Source organism: Anastrepha obliqua, chromosome 3 (genome assembly GCF_027943255.1).
Source record: "Anastrepha obliqua isolate idAnaObli1 chromosome 3, idAnaObli1_1.0, whole genome shotgun sequence".
NCBI classification, from domain to species: domain Eukaryota; kingdom Metazoa; phylum Arthropoda; class Insecta; order Diptera; family Tephritidae; genus Anastrepha; species Anastrepha obliqua.
In genome coordinates, this window is record NC_072894.1 from 52,330,992 (window position 1) to 52,345,215 (window position 14,224).

Below are 14,224 nucleotides of genomic sequence, written 5' to 3' on the forward strand. Positions count from 1 at the left end.
TTTTTTTGTTTCAGATTATTACAACGCTTCCAATCGTGGTAGGTGCAGCGCGCTATTTTTTGTTAACCCCCCACTTCAAAAACTTATAACTTTTGGAGTTTTTCGTTTTTTAAGTTTTTACATTTTTTTGTGTTTTTAAAACATTAATAAATATCTTGTTAAAAAATGGATACTAAAAATATTTTTTATTTTTTATTTATAGCACCCGAAAAAACACCTCAAATTCATGCCTCTACACTAGAATACCCCCTTAAGTTACATAACATTAGAATCGCGACGGATCTGTACCTTTGAACCTAACCTTTGAGTACCAGGACGAATGAAGGATACGAGTAGGCAGACTTTTATGCCAAAAGAGGGGCCGAAAGTACCATTTATTGGACTAACCCCAATGTGATTTCCAATCTAAAATACTTGCATATAAGTTTATAAAAACCAACCCCATAATTACACTTTCTACTAAATGTGTCCCCAACTGCCAAATTTCTGTTTTGACTTTGTGCCGTTTTTGCATGCGGCACCATGTTGCCTTAACATTTCCTTTATAAAAATGACACCAAACAAATCGGATACAGCGGCATTCGCGCATTGAACGACACGGTAATATTACAATTTAGTTATCAAATCATGAAATAACAGTTGATGTTAAGGCAGTGTTGTAAAAAAATTCGGTAAGGCAGATATGTTTTAACAATAGAATTCGCGGCCATCACCTGACATTTCTTTTTTAACAGAGTTTTTTAACATAATTTATAGAAGGTGTATGTAGTTGTGGGGTTAATGCTTGTTGGACAATTCGATAATCATATATTTTACATATATTCTTTATATGTAGTATATAAATACATTAGACTTTAAAATTTGTCGGTATCGGCGGTAAGTCAAGCACAATTTTTCTGTTTTTTCGAAATTATGTTGATTCCGATAGACGGCCAGGAAATACATTTACATATCCATGCATAAATCAATCAAGATATGATATCAAATATTGGATATGCTGGCGTTTGCAGAGTGTCGGTCGCAATTTATAATATTCAGTAACTAATTTTTCAAATTACATACAAATAATACGAAAATATAGCTTTTTGCAAGCATACATATTGTCCAAAATTATTTGTTCGGATGTAAGATATATGAATTTGAGAAATGGAGAAATGCGAAGAGGGTTGAGTTGTGACTCATTTGTACTTGTATGTGAATCAAAGCTAAGATAACAAAACTTCGGAAAACACGTCTCTAAAACTAAAACTTCTTTATTGCTTAATGTAGCAGCAAAGGTAAATTAACGGTAATACATATATATATAATATTAAACTTACAGTCTATGTCAGAAAAAAGATGCGCGATTATTCATGAAGTATAAAAGATATATCTTTAAAATATTTTTTACATGAAAGTATGTACAAAACTATGAGTTGCAATTACCCAATAAGCCGTGTAGTCTTCATCGTTGTCGAGTATAGCCTGGCATCTTCTTCATGCTTTGAACAAGCTTTTCGGCGTTACTCGTCGACAAAGAGGACTGGCCTTCCGGCAAGATGCGTTTTCATAGTTCCCCACACATTTTCAATGGGGTTGGCGTCTAGGGACTGGGAAGGCCAATCCATTACTGTGACGCCATTTTCTTGTTATGTTGTTTCCCAATGTGTTTTTCTGACAGCAGTGGTTTTGATGATGTGGGACGGTAGGATATGTTCGCCTCCTGCAGTCGACGTTCGATGGTGTTGATACTCACCTGTATACCCTTTTCTGCAAGAATTGTGCGTGCTTGGCGTAGTCGCAAAGAAGGGCCCCGCTTATAAAGTTGGACGATTACTTTATCCTGCTTTTTTGTCGTCACTCGCTTCAAGCTGCGCTCGAAAAAGTCATCAACATTTTTGTACACCCAGCGGTATAATTCCACATCACAACAAACTTTTTTGATTTTTTAATCACTTTTGCAGCTGCGGCGTAAGATAATTTCGGCCCTTTCGAATGCTAACCCGAATTAGCACTGGCGGCGTAGCCCTTTAGTGAGACTCTTATGCAGCAAAAGCATAAGCATTTTTACCAAATTAAAAAAAAAGAAACAAATGATTTTGAGTGATGGAAATCTTTATTGTAAATCTTCAGATAGGGTGATAAATTTTGCTCGACTTTGTATATTGTGAAGCTGCAAAAATTTTCCGGTGAAACACATTTTAAAGAATATGCCTCTAAAATTAGTTGTATGTAAATTTAAAAAATTTCAAATTTCACCGAGATTTTTAACTTTTTAGTAAGCATTTTTAGAATAATGTTAGGTGTGCAGCTTTGTAGTCCATTAATTTTTTGTGCAATATTAAACCAGTTTAAAGAAGTTCAAAAGCCGCATTCATGTTTATTATTTTTTTTATTTCTCGGCAGTGTTATACTTTTTCCCCTATTTCATTCCTTTGACGCATTATCCGTGACGGAAGATGATGTTGAAGAAGTGATTGCAACTCTAAAACCCTCATCTATAACCTATGCTGATGGTGTAGCACCTGTTCTCCTTAAAAACTGCTTCTCGCTCACAAAGCCATAAATGTTAATTTTGAATAAATCGCTCACCGTTGGACTACTTCTGCAGGATTGGAAAAGAGCTCACATAACTCCAATCTTTAAAAATAGGTATAAGAATGATGTCACAAACTATAGACCTATTATGAAATTTACAATTCGCAATTTTTTCCGACTGTTGTAGGATAAAGCTGATTTTTGCTGTATCTAGTTTTACAAGCCCGAATCTGCATGGTTTTATGAGTGGAAGGTCTACGGTGTCTAGCCTTGCAATTTTTTTTTTTTTTGAGGACTGCACCGATACCTCTAAGGGCGGCTATAGCGGAGATGCTGTATACACCGACTTTTCGACGGCTTTTGATAGGGTCGCTCATAAAATTTTGCTAACTAAATTAGTTTATTTCGCATTTCATTCAACCTTCCTAACTTGGATAGCATCATATTTATCTGATAGGATTTGGTCAGTTGCACTGAAAAACACAACTTCTCGTCGTTTCCAGGTTTCCCCTGGGGTTCCTCAAGGTAGTATTCTGGGCCCACTTCTTTTTAAAATTTTTATTCATGATATAAGTTAATGTGATTACTTTTCGAAATTTCTCTTTTACGCTGATAATCTTATAATTTACTCCGCCATATCGAATGTTGAAGATTCAGTTTTGTTGAAATCTGACCTTGACAGAGTGTATGCTTGGTGTCAGAGAAAGCGTTTATATTTGAATACTGACAAATGGTTTCAAGTAGTTTTTTCAAGAAATGCTAATACTATATATTTTACTTTTCATATTTCGGGGACTAAACTGAAAACTGTAGATCAAATTACAGATCTTGGTGTATATTTCGACTCTAAACCCACATTCAGTAACGTTAAAGGCTACTTAACTTCGAATGCATACGCTTTATTAGCCTCTGTTCGGCGTAATTGTTTACATTTCTCATTTCTCTCTCAAAAAGTTGTATATAGCATAGGACCCGTTCAGAATATGCTGGTTTTATTTGGAGGCAGGACCTCCAGGTCACTCATATAAAAAGAATTGAGCGTATTCAAAAAGAATTCATAAAATTTGCTTTATAGTCGCTGTATTTTTAGAGGCATTGACTTCATACGATTCGCGATGTCAGCTTCAATTCAGTTATGATATGAATGCACAAATTGCAATTTCTGGTTCAAGTGAACTAAATATTATCAAAGATATCGACTTGGCCTTTACTGGAACGGCATTGAAAAACTTAGCCCTAAGTCATATTTAAACTCATAGATCCTATTTATTCTATTATTTAGTTAAATAAATTGAATAAATAAATAATGAAATATTTTTTTATGCGGGGAAAATGCACCAGATCAGCAGTAAAAAAAATTGTGACTTCCAACGTGATTCTTCAGCTATGTCAAATTTGAGGTTTATTATGGGGTTAGGGGTAGTCAGAATTTAAAAAAAAATTAGATTTTTCTTTTGCATTTTCTTAAAGTATAATATCTTAAAAATATTGTGTGAAAACTTGAAGTGAATCCGACAATATTCTTTCCGAGTTATCCAACAATTAGTAAAGGGCACTCGGGCTCTCCGGAGCGTTCGCAAAACTTTAGACGCAGTTTTCTCAGAACTATGTCTTTTGAACTGGTGATCACTGTAACTTAAAAACCGCTTGGCAGATTTCAATAAAATTTACTCTGCGTTTGAAAAACATAAAAACCTCAAGCCTGATCGAAGGATTTTTTTTTTCAAAAATTTAATTTTTTTTTAACAATTAATTGTCGTTTTTTTTCTCGAAAATCTGAAAAATATTTCCTGAGGCCGCCATATTGTTCATTTTGAAAAAAAGCTTCGATCAGGCACAAGATTATCTATTAATAAAACTTATTTCTCTTGATTTTATATAGATGATTCTGCAAGGACTTGTGATGATCACCGGAAGGTACTTCTGGCGAAACGCGCTCCACACATACAGCGAAAACTTTTACAATTACTATTATAATTTGTTTTGAAATTTTGCTAAAGTCAAGTCAAAACATCATGTTTTAATGTTGTGTTTTTATTTTTGTAAAATAAAGCAATTAACTAGAAAAAAATTATTGAGAATCGTCATTTTTTCTGGCGACTAAATCTTTACACCAAACTTCAATGGGCTATAAAACTGCGCACTCTATAAATACTGATTAAAAAGTTTGAAATCTCGATGAAAGTTTGTTGAATTTTTTTTAATTTTTTAGAAATAATTAAAATGAAGAATAAATGAATAGTCAACACTTAGCAGAATTTCGTGGTGCTATTAATGTTTTCGAATCTCGGTGAAACACCAACATGAAGAAAAAGTTTTTTCTAATAGCGGTCACCCGTCGGTAGGCAATGGAAAGTCTCAGAGTGTTCTTCTGCCATGAAAAAGCTCCTCATAAAAAATATCTGCCGTTCGGAGTCGGCTTCAAACTGTAGGTCCCTCCGTTTGTGGAACAAAATCAAGACGCATGCCACAAACAGGAGGAGGAGCTCGGCCAAACACCCAAATTGGTGTACGCGCCAATTATAGTACATACATATATATTAACATGGGTGCACGCGTGTATGTTAAACCGCTAAGCGTCGTAAAAAGATAGTCGATTGAAGCCAAAGAAAAATCACATGTGAATCCGAAACGGCTCCTATTTAGAATCAATTGGTCTGTAATTGAAGCTGTTATAAGCGGGCATTCAAAAGAAAGCAAATAATTGCATTGCGTACTCTTAAATGAGTTGATTATTAAGGTAAAAGCTGTTCGCTAAGATTCCAAATATTTCCTGAATTTGTACTTAAAATTTCTCGTTCATTTTTGAGTGAATGGAAATATAATTTGCGTAGCAACTTAAATCAACAATTAGATTTGCATGTATTTTTTGTTTTCCAATTTGGTGGTTTCAACGACAAAATTTCAATCAATGAATGTAAATAAACAAAGCAACAACAAAAAGCAGAGCATATGACATGCAAAGAACCAAATTGCACAAAAAATAAAACACGTCACAGCTGCTTTAGTAGCAACACTTTGTATGCATGGATTCTCCTTGGCCCGATTCATTTAATAAAAATTTACTTGACGTCTTGGAAGTGTTAGTGGATATTTACTGCAAACTTTTACCATAAACAACTTAAGTAAAGCTAAAACTTCTAATAGACAAATTTAGTTAGACAGACGGCTTTAAAAATACCAATTTGGAGGTCACAAATGTCTCCTGAGAAAAATGTTCCAAGCCCCAATATCGCCTTTCAATAAGTACCTATACATACAATCAAGATGCTGGAAAACGAGAACTTTTAAAAATATTGGGGGTCTCCAATAGGGACTAAAATTTTGTATTGAAATCAAATACAGCATAATTGTGATATCGGATCGTTCCAGGTTTGGTACGCATTTTAAATTTTAGTATGCAAATTGTTATTGTACAGATATATCTCTAGGTGTTTGAACATTCGGAGACAGTTTTTCACCACTCTTCCACACATATTTGTTGGAACGTTGGAAATTTCGCTGTTTAACGAAGTTTCGGAATAATAAATGACTAAATCGCTCTTGTACAAGTGTAAATTCCATTCGGCATTTGAATTTCATAAATCGACTAAAGATGTTTTGTCAAAAGTCCACACACTCATGTATGTATGCATGAAGATACTGTGAACTTGATGAGGCAAATATCATGTTCCGATAAATATCGTTATCAAATTTCATGCAATCAAGCACAAGTGCCACGCGTTGTTTTTTTTTTGCTAGCCGACTATGCGTAGTCATTGCCAGCAACCGCTGACGTCACAGCGGTGTTATCATGAGTAAGCGCAATGTACTATATACATATATATGTGTAAGTATGTATTGTTTTCATGACATTTACAATACTCATACTAGAACGGCTCAATGGTTTTATGTGATATTTCACCAAAGATGTTGCAATACGCAGTTCAATTATTGCAATTCTTACGTTGACTGCAGTAAAGTGCAATTGTACGCTCTCGCAAAGTTTTATATCTATTCTGAATTTCTATTGTGAAATTGATCATTTATATGATAGTTAGGCTCTGTACCATAAAATAGCCAACAACTTTTGTAAATGTAACTCTAACGGACTGGTAATGCTAAAACGAACTGAAATGCTGGTGTTGCACATTTTACGGAGCGTTATTGCCACTTTGAGGTACAATTTATTGAAAACGAGCTATGAATAAAATATGTATGAAATTTTATTTTTAGAATCTGTTATTGATACTGCAGTAATCATTTCGATTCTATATGTTTCATTTCTAAAATATTGTGAAATTAACAGCATTTTATGTAAAGAACCGAAAGGTTGCAGGAAGCGCACGATGGGCTGTAAAGATCAGCTTATTATATAGTAGACACTGCAAACACAGGAGTCGCTCTGAGAAGAAGGCGGAATTAAAGCGTCGCGTTTATTGACTACAAAAAAGCTTTTGATTTACAAAACTGGTTCTAAATGGAACTGTTTCAAAACAGATTTCAATCAAATGTGGTATATTCCAAGAGGATGCCTTAAGCCCCCTATGGTTTTGCATTGGTCTCAATCCACTTAGCAGGCTTCTCACACTTAAACAAAATGTGTTTATACTCACAACGGAAGTAAGAGAGCACACGTTCAATCATCTTCTGTTTGTTGACGACTTGAAACTGTACGCAGACAAAAAGTAAAAGCTTTATGAGCTGATAGATGCCACTCAAGCTTTTAGCGATGACGTGGGAATGGAATTTGGAACAGATAAGCACAAAATAATACACCTGATTAGAGGTCAGCTTGATGAATCCGAAGAAAACTACGCAGTAGACCAAAATATTATTACAGACAACTTGCATAGCAGCGAAGCTTATAAATATTTAGGATTTCTGCAACTTAAAGGAATGAGCCACAGTAAAGCAAAGCCTCATTAACAAATTTGAGGCACGTGTTAAAGCTGTATTAAAAACGAGTTTGAACAGTGGAAATAAATGCAAAGCAATTAATACCTAGGCCATACCTCTTTTGACTTATTCGTTTGGAGTAATAAAATGGTCTCAGAGAGACATCCTTCGGATTGAAACGCTGATACACACCACTTTTACTAAGTTCCAAAGCCATTACCCTCAAAGCGCTGTGTAAAGAATATCGCTTGCTCGAAACGCTAGTGGGAGAGGAATCATTAATATAGCGCGTCTACACTTTTCGCAAACTTTGAAGCTACGTACATATTTTGTAAGCAGCGAGTCCCATCTATTTAAAGCTCTCGCTATGGCAGATAATGGCTTTACCCCGCCCAGTTTGATGGAGCAGGATTTCCCAGTATCTGAGGGGATTAAATCCCCAGAAGAAATTATCGCAGCATGGAGGGCAAAAACAATTCACGGTGCCCATCCCCATGATCTTGTAATGGAATGGATAGGCGCACAATCATTCAATTTGTGGTTAAAAAGAGGAAAGCTATTTTCTGAAGCAGAAGGTTTCGCAATCGCTATCCAGGACCGAGTTATTCCAACAAGAAAGTTCCGAAGGTCGATACATGGCGAGGCAATAGAAGATAGGTGCCGAAGGTGCGGTATTTACGGTGAAACAATCGACCATGTAATTGCTGGATGTAGCGTACTTGCCCCCCGTGAATACATATGTCATGAAACATAACAATATAGCAAAGATCATCCACCAACAACTTGCGATAAGCACGGTCTCTTACAAGAAGAAGTCTTGTATTTTAAATATGAACCAAAGCCAATATTGGAAAATGCAAATTTTAAACTGTACTGGGGCAGATTTATTTCCACAGATCAAACCGCTGCTGCCAACAAACCTGACATCATCTTGTTCGACAAGACAAATAAACAATCGAAGTAATTGATATAGCGGTGCCCCTTAATCGCAACATCCAAAGCACATACTCCACTAAAATATCGAAGTATGCAGCTTTGACCATAGAACTTAAACGGATATAGAAAACGAGGGAAGTGAATATAATACCAATAATTACATCTTCCCCTGGATTAGTGCCTAAGCATCTAATCAAAAATTTGAAAAAGTATGACTGCCAACACCTTTTAGAAGACAAGCAGAGGTCGACCATACTGGACACATGTGCAATAATTCGTAGATTTTTAAATATTTAGACAATAGCAATCGCATGGGTCTAGAATTTGGACTATGCTCCGCCAGAGCACAATCCCTTGAAAATTTTATGCGGGATGTGTAATCTCCGGCAACAGCCTAGATGGATTAAGCTCAAATAAAATAAAAAAAAAATAATAAAAAAAATTCAAATAAAATAAAAGAAAGCAAATAGAAAAAATTAAAATTCCGAAACCTAACCTATAATAAAAATATATAAAGACAAAAAAATAGAAAATAAAGTGAAGTGAAATAGAGCAAAAAAAATTATAAAATGATGTAATTAAAAATGAATTGAAATAAAACCAAATAAAATAAGGGGAAATAAAACAAAACAAAATACTGTAAAATGAAGCAAAACAAAATAAAATGAAATAAAATAAATAATTAGTAAAATAAAACAACATAATTTACATAAAATAATGTAAAATGAAATAAAATAAAACACAATAAAAATAAATAATAATATATGAAAAACATATGAATCCAAATAAAATAAAATAAAATGAAAGAAAATAAAAAATTAAATAAAACGAGAAAGAGTAAAATAAAAATAAAAATTACCATAAAATAAAACAAAGTAAAATGAAACAAAATAATATAAAAATTCCTTAAATTATATTAATTAAAAAATAATACAAAATACAATACATTTTTGTAAGAGTGTCATAATTTAAAAATGTTTTTTTTTTATTTGGTAGTGCCCAGGTTCGTAATCATGGGCATGAAACACCAAATCACAGAAAAAGTTTTTTTTAATACAAGGATTGCCTTTTATATTTTGAAAACGAAAATTATTAGGTCCCAATGAGGACCATTAATAAGATGTTTTGAGGTCATTACACGTAGGGTTGCAAAAGGCGCAAAATGTAAAACGCATAAAAAATTATCTGCCGTTTGGCGGCAGCCTAAAATTTTATGTCCCTCTATTTATTGAAAAACATCAAAAAGCTCGCCAAAAACACTCAATAAAGGGTGTAAGCGCCAATTATATACAAAATACAGTATGTATTTATTTTAATTTTTTATGTTAATTTTCTTTTTATTTTACTCATTTTTATTTTATTTATTTTTTATTTTACTATTTTTTAATATAATTTTTTCATGAAAATTTTATTTTTATTAAAAAAAATCACTTCATTAAATTTTTGTATAATATTTTTTTGTATGGCTCCTTTTTATTTGCTTCTATTTTATTATTATTTTTTTTATTATATAATACTTTACTTTGTTTCACTTTATTTTATTCTACTTCTTATGTTAATTTTTTTATTTCATTCTTTTTAATTTTTTTTTTTGTTATTTTTTTGTTTATTTAACTCCTTTTTATTTAAATGAATTTGTTTTTTTTTTATTATATTTTATTTTGCTTCACTTTATTTAATTTTTTTATGTAAATTTTATTTTTATTAAAAAAATATTCATTTTATTTTATTTTTTTATGAACTGTTTTTTTCGCGGTTTACTCTTTTTTTTGGTTTTATTTTATTTCATCTTATACATATTTTTATTTTATTTCGTTTTATTGTATATTTTATGCAAACTTTTTCATTTTACTTCATTCTTTTTTATTTTATTTTGTTTCAATTTATTTTTTTTTTTTTATTTTATTTTGTTTTTTTTTTTTTAATTTTATTTTATTTGAGCTTAATCCATCTCGGCTATTGCCGGAGATTACACATCCCGGATAAAATTTGCAAGGGATTGTGCTCTGGTGGAGCGTAGTCCAAGTTCTACGCCCATGCGATTACTATTACTTAAATATTTAAAAATGTACGAACTATTGCACATGTGTCCAGTATGGTCGACTTCTGCATGTTTTGTAAAAGGTGTTGGCAGTCATACTTCTTCAAATTTTTGATTAGGTGCTTAGGCACTAATCCAGTGGAAGATATAATTATTGGTACTATATTAACTTTCCTCGCTTTGTACATCCGTTTAAGTTCTATGGCCAAAACTGCATACTTCGATATTTTAGTGGAGTATGTGCTTTGGATGTTGCGATTAAGGGGCACCGCTATATCGATTACTTCGATCGTTTTATTTGTCTTGTCGAACAAGATAATGTCAGGTTTGTTGGCAGCTGCTGTTTGATTTTTTTTTTTTTTTTTTTTTTTTTTTATTGCATCCCAATAAAGGAGTGATTTACATTAATTAGCGACAGCTTTGCTGCAAGCCAATAATTTATAACAGGTACAATTTTACAAACAAGAAAAACGTTTACTGTAAAAAGTTTGGGACTATATGACAAGAATTGAGTAAAGCTGCTTTCTGCATGTCGAAAATTAAATATTCTGGGAGTTGAAGAGTTTTCACGTTGTCTGCTAAGTTTTTATGCACTAGTCCGTGGGCTGAGATGATAATTGGTAGTATGTGCACCTTCCTTCCTGGCGTTTGACATCAATGCCTAAGTCAGAATATTTGGATATTTTTTCTGCATATGTTTTTTGCATGTTTCTGTTTAGAGGAACAGCAATATCAACTATATAACCAGTCGCTTGAGATTTATCAATGAGGAAAATATCTGGCCTATTGTGGCATTTGTTAAAATTGTTTGGTCGTAATATATAAGGTAGTTGGAGTCTTCTTGAACAGGTTCTTGGGTGTATCTAAAGTACGGTATTTTGCTTGGATTGAAGTTGTACATCCGCGTCAGTTTTAGATGGATTATTTTCGCGATGTCATTATGTCGCTTCAGGTACATAGAGTTTGCCAGTGTGGTGCATCCCGCTAGCACGTGGTCTAATGTCTCACTTCGACTATTGCATCTTCGACATCTGTCTGCAGCGACATTTGGATCTCGCATTATTTTATTTCATTTTGTTTTATTTCATTTTATTTTATTTTATTTTATTTTATTTTATTTTATTTTATTTTATTTTATTTTATTTTATTTTATTTTATTTTATTTTATTTTATTTTATTTTATTTTATTTTATTTTATTTTATTTTATTTTATTTTATTTTATTTTATTTTATTTTATTTTATTTTATTTTATTTTATTTTATTTCATTTTATTTTATTTTATTTTATTTTATTTTATTTTATTTTATTTTATTTTATTTTATTTTATTTTACTCTACGTTCTTTGCTTTTCTCAAGTTATTTTTCTAAATAAATTTTTTTTGCTACTTCACAAAGTGAATACCACCAATATTTATAATTTTATTTGCAGTAAGTGCATTGAAATTCACAGACACTCCGTTCAATATTGATTTAAAAATGTTTACATTTTTTCACTTCTTAATTGCAGGCACTTGTACGCATATATTATATATGCACATTCATATATACTACAAATGTAGGTATATAGAATCTACCTAAAAAGAGCATTTTACATATATTAAAATCAAACTGGTACGCTTGAATTTAAATTCTCATCTAATTATAAACAATGCCCTGTATCTGTTTGCTTTTATATAAGTAAAGTTGAATCTTTTGTGTGCAATGATGGTAATATGTTCCAATGTAAGTGTATTTGTATGCTTGCATCATCCATTTCTTGTATCTACAAATGTATTTACACTTGCTCATACATACTTATAAATATTTTACGCTTTCGCTTTTTTGTTAGTATTTTCTTACCACGCGATCGTAGTCACGTTTACATTTGCCGGTTTTGCACTACTATTCGTCTTTAAACATCTGACGCATTGCTTGCATACAGTAAAGCTCATTGAGCTGCACAGTAAAAATAATATTCAATACTTTTCACAAAATAATCGTTCGAAGTATTTAATGATTGATATCCTCCAATTCTAAATTATCTCGGAGAAAGTGAGTAATTTTACGCATTTGGGGGAAAAACATAAATCTCCTCCTCGACTCTTGAAGGTAAAATCAAATTAGCGAGCAAAATATTAATTCGCGTTTATTGCCCAATTAAGAGAACTTCAGTTCATAACCGATCTCATGATCACGCCTTTAGCTGAAAAATGCGGTCTTTCAGAGTGACGCCTAGATGCCAATTGTGAATAATTCGTATACGGTACCTTTTGTATGTCATCATTGGCATTTGTCAAGTATAAAGATATACAATTTTAAACGATACAACAACGCGTTGAAATTATTCAAATTTATTATGAAATGGTCGATTTTTAAGAACAACATACCGCCAAATTCGTGATTTTTTGGGGGAAATAATCGCCAGAATGAGTCGACAATTCAGAGGTTGGTGAAAAAATTCGAAGAAACTGGTTCTGTCGAGGATAGAAAAAGAAGTTGCAGGCCAAGAATTGGACGTTCTGTTAAGAATATTGCTGCTGTAGCGCATAGAGTTGCTGAACAACCTTAAACATCGCTATATCGACGTTCTCAACAATAGACATTCATGAATCAACTGTTTGGCGGACTTGTAACCTGCTCATGATGGTCATTTAAATGAAATAATGGTCATATAATTATTAAGAGCTGTGCTTTGAATAAAATTTTTCAAACCGGAAATAATTTAAAGTTTTACATATTTTACTTTGAAACAACATCTAGGGGCGTGTTTTGGAATATCGTCTATAATAAGTAATTTCCTTTCTATTGCTTTTCTGAACTTGCCTTTCCTCTCACATGACCCATAGTCAAGAAGAGCATTGTAAAGCGCGATAGTTAGTGAGTGGCTTAATGATTTATCTTTTGCCGTAAGAACATTATACATTTTTTAGCTCTTCAGCTAGAGCTACCCATCATGAAACAAATACTTCTGCTTGAGTGATAAATACAATACTATTATAATGACCAACCAGCTATAGACTTCCCTATAAATATATTATCATCGCTCAATCTATGCCCTCATTTAATACACTTGTATATCGTCCCTCTTATACCAGAAGCATGAATGAAAAAATTTTCCGATTTTGACCTTTGGATGTTACTCAAAAACCCAGAACATCATGCGCGCAAGGAAGCTACAAATAATTTATTATATCAGGAACCAAAGCTTCTAATTTTGCGAGAGGAATAAACTTTCGCACTTGATGTACTTACCAAAATTTTAATTTTTACTCTAGTGATAATTTTAAGGTCCAGTGTCAGCGTCAGCGTGGTAACACATCAAATTCCATCTGTAGTGTGTCTTTGGTATTCATAGGTCGTATTCATTCTTTTTGGGTTTCCTTTGGTATGTATTCCTGTTCACCCGTACATAGTGCGCTAAGAAAAGCCGAAACCTTTGTATGCATCGTTTTTTTTTTTAGCTGAATAAGAACTATCGATATCGATAACTATGGTTTGATACTTGAGAATGGCAAACTGTGTTGGCCTTTCTGTTCAGTAAAGTTAGACAAGTCATAATTAATGCCAGAACAACTCTGCCAAATTGTAGAAATTTGCTTTGAAAAAAACTAAATCTGTTCGTGAAGTTCATAAAACGAAGTGTTGAAGAGAAGGCCGAAATGTTAATTTGTCGTCCTTCTCAACTTGTTGGTCTTTTACCTTCGGCTACGTGGAAAATTGCCTCTACAATAAAGCTCTTGCAAGAGTTGACGCCAAATGATCATAGTTTTCGCCGGTTTTTTGCTGATTGGGCTCATTTAGATTTATGGGAAAAAGTAGTCGCAAATTGGACTGATGGATTGAACTATGTAATCGTACCCGGGGCGCAAAAT